Source organism: Palaemon carinicauda, chromosome 27 (assembly GCF_036898095.1).
Source record: "Palaemon carinicauda isolate YSFRI2023 chromosome 27, ASM3689809v2, whole genome shotgun sequence".
Classification (NCBI taxonomy): domain Eukaryota; kingdom Metazoa; phylum Arthropoda; class Malacostraca; order Decapoda; family Palaemonidae; genus Palaemon; species Palaemon carinicauda.
The window spans coordinates 17,307,414-17,311,772 of record NC_090751.1 but is presented as its reverse complement, the minus strand read 5'-3'; positions in this window follow the sequence as shown (position 1 = coordinate 17,311,772).

Here is a 4,359-nt window from a genome sequence, read left to right as displayed (position 1 = left end):
CGTTACCACTACGAAGTAATAAAGATGCGACTGCGTTTCTGTAAGTGTGTTATGTGCAAGTTTAGTATGTGTATGCGTGTGGTGTGGTTTTCAGGTGCTGAAGAGCTTATTTTGGAACATGCAACTCGTAAGTTAAGTGATTAAATAATAAATAAGTGAAATATAAAAGTAATTTACATATGAATTATTCGTTTATCAACACAAGATTTTAGTGCTAGTAATTATTAATATTATCAAACTTATGGAATCAATCATTCTTTTTCTAACAACACTTTGCAAGCAATAGTATATATTATATATATATATATATATATATATAAATATTATATATTATATATATATATATTATATATATATAATATATATATCATAAGTATTTAAATTGAATTTATGACGAACGATACGAAACTGAAAGGAAATGTTATGGAAACAACTAAATGTAAAGATATTCATACTCGTTCAGTAATGAGAGAGAGAGAGAGAGAGAGAGAGGAGAGAGAGAGAGAGAGAGAGAGAGAGAGAGAGGAGAGAGAGAGTTTTATTCTGTATTTCGTCAGTACGCAGATCTGAAATTTGGAACCCCAATTCACGAAAAGAAAAATATAAACGGCGGCTCCACTGTAACGGAGTGCTATTCACAGATAGTTATGCCTACACAAAACTATCCAAAATCTATAATCACAAGAATAGGAAACATACAAAACAACTACAGTTCCATGAATAGAGAATATACACCGAACCGGTTAAGATTTTCCTTTTGTCGACTAGGTAAAGTCTCCAGTTTTCGATGGTCATTCGAATCACTAATCTACCATTCAAGTCTTTAGAACAAACACGCCGTGCTGGTAGAAGCAAAGTCGAGTGAGCAATTATCATTAGCCACTACGTATGTAATTTAATTCTTAATTTATCTTTATTGGAAATCTGAATGATCCTGAGAAACAACATTTGATCAGCTACTCCCCTATTCAGATGAACGTAATTTATTGCCTTTGATGCCATAGAAATATATTTCTATCTCACCGCAACCAAAAAACTGCCAGAGATAAGAGTCAAAGTTACACTGGAAACCTTTATCTAATCACCGATATTAGACGAAATACACAGCTCTTCAGTCTCACATCGTTTAAGTGAAAAAAAAAAAAAAAAAAAAAAAAAAAAAAAAAAAAAAAAAAAAAAAAAAAAACCATACAGGTTTCAATGTAAGATGATCAGGTTCCCATGAATGAAGAAGAATCTGCTCTTTATTCATTGATTGGGAAACAAGTAAAATCAAATGACGGAGGTAAAATAATAATTCTTAATAAGAGGAAAAAAGATAGTGTAATGGAGAAGAAAATTACTTTTTCAAACAACTGATCTTTTCTAGGGTTAACAGGGGAAATAATTAATCTTAAATGACGGTTGGAAATTCTTTACGACTGCGAGAAATCGGATATCTATGGGGGAAAGTAGGAGGAAGAAGGACAAGGAACAAGGCCAAAACCCGTAAATATACGAAAAAAAGAGAGAAGAATGTAAAAGTTGATAACAGCAGTTTTCACTAAAGTACTTATGTAAAGGCATATACCAAATTATTTTTCTATAAAACAAAAGAAGGAGCGGAGGCACCAACAACAAAAAAAGTATAACTTGATTAGTGTATATCCATACATAATTCATAAAAATTCATTGACATAACACAAATTAACATGGAACAATCGCTAAATGCCCACTGGATAGTGAACCTCTCAAATAGCTTATTCTATAAGCTTTAAAACAAAATTGAATTAAAACAATCTTTCAACTATTTTGTTGAAATGGTATTTCAATTTTGATCACAAAATAAACATTACAAAAAAGAAAAAAAATAATAAAATTCAGCAGTAAGAAAATACGCTACGCGTTTCTCATACCTCACTTGTATCAATACAGAAAAAAAAATATCTATAAATTTATCTGCACTTCCTAATACAGTAATCCCTTAGGAATAATCAACACTAACGACTGATGAGCAAGATTAATTACTTCCGGGTTAGAAACACCTCTTCAGCACAGAACACATTGATCGTAATAGACTTATGGTTAAGGCAGAATGAAAACAATTTTAGTACGAGTGGACGTTCATTCATCAGTCAGGTAGGGTCGTATGGGAAAAACTTGACGTGAAGTAACACGAAAACCTCAGGAATTTCCAATAAAAAATACAATGTTTATTTTCTCTTTCAAATTTCATATCCTAGACATTTTCGAGGTTTATATAGCTGTCGATGACTTTTCAAGATACATAACATATAAAATCACAATTTCACGTATTGAATTCAACGAAAAAAAGTTTTTCCACAATTTATGCATATATATATTATATTTTATATATATAGATATATATATATATATATATATTTATATATATATATATATATATATATATATATATATATATATATATATACACACACACACATATGTATATATATATATATATATATAATATATAGATATTATATATATATATATATATATATATATATATATATGTGTGTGTGTGCGTGTGTGTGTGTGTGTGTGTGTTTCTCTAACAAATACCACTGTTGAAAATAACACGCAAACCTCTATAACTTCGGAGAAAAAGTATAAGAAATTGTATATCTACAGTTAGATATCTCGAGTTTAATCTCTCTCTCTCTCTCTCTCTCTCTCTCTCTCTCTCTCTCTCTCTCTCTCTCTCTCTCTCTGAGAAAAAATCAAAGAAATTATGTATCTACAGCTAGCAAATCTCAAATTTAATATTAATCTCTCTCTCTCTCTCTCTCTCTCTTCTCTCTCTCTCTCTCTCTCTCTCTCTCTCTCTCTATCAGAAAGAGCAGCCGAGGTAGATTAATAGTGCCAAAAAATATACTAGAAAACTAAGGAAGGCACACAGGACATTAATCCACTACGCACCAGCATCGATAATGCAGCGACTATTTAATGTGCTGCTGCTCATCTAAGAAACATATCAGGAGTGAGCGTAGATGTGTTTAAGAACAAGCTCGATAAGTACCTAAGATGCATCCTAGACCATCCAAGACTGGAAGATGCAAAATACACCGGAAGATGCATTAGCAACTCTCTGGTGGATATACGAGGTGCCTCACACTCAGGGACCTGGGGGAACCCAAACAAAAAATAAGGCAAATAAGGCAAATAAGGCTCTCGTGTCAAACTTATGATATGATTCACCCCATGTCCTACCCTCCAAGAGTATTCGAAGGATATAGATAGTTTGGAAGCAGTACATCCTAAGCCACCAACTAGTCTCAACACTAAGACAATTTGGATATAAACTTCACGGCTAAGGAGACAGCTAATAGAGACATTCAAAATTCTCAAAGGAATAACAAATGTAGACTACAACCTCTTCATCCTCATCCTAAATGAGTCCAGAGGTAACGGATACAAACTGGAATTGAAAAGATACAACACAAGTCAATGTGGTAATTTCTTACATACAAAGCAGCAACTATATGGAGCAGACTTCCAGTGGAACTAGTAAACAATAACAGGGTAAACGAATTCAAGACTAGTTTGACAAGATCATAAAAACTCTCCCAACGTTTAGACTAATTCGCTCTACCCAAAAGCAAATGGAGTTTCCGCGGATGGACTAAAAAGTCTTTGAGACACCCAAAATCCTTGTAACTATCATGTGTTATTTAATAAATTACAATTCGTGTGGTCTAAATACTATAGCATATGGGGTCGGTAAGGCATTACCTGCTGTTTTCTATGATAAACATAAAATACAAGATTTTCCCCGACTGTTTATTCTTAAGAAAAATGCAAATTAATTTTTACAACGAAGAATAATTTGCATCAGTTTTTACAATTTTAGAATCATTCTCAGAAATATGACACTATTCATTATTAACCAATGAACACATTAATTTACCATCTAATGCGAGTAAAACAACTATGAAAGGTAAAGGTCCTTTCCTAACTTTACCTAATAACCTTAAATTAACTAGAAGCTGTAAAATAAAACGTCATCATAATCAAACTACAACAATGTAATAATGCAAATTAAGGAAAATATCTTGAGATGCAGTATTGCCATATAAAAGAAAGAGCATAACCAAAACACAAAAAAAAAGTCAAGCAATAGAAAAAAATTTCAACATGCCTTTATACTTCAGTTTCTTGTTAACAGAAAAATTCCACATTACAGTATATCTACCTGCTGACAAAGCAATCCTTGCTCTCTCTCTCTCTCTCTCTCTCTCTCTAGCTTCCGTATTCCTTATTCGACTTCCTTCTTCAGAGAAATGAATGAGACTGCCTATTCACGACTCCCCCTCTCTATAAACAAACACGCAAACACTTCTCACTCCTCCTTGGAAG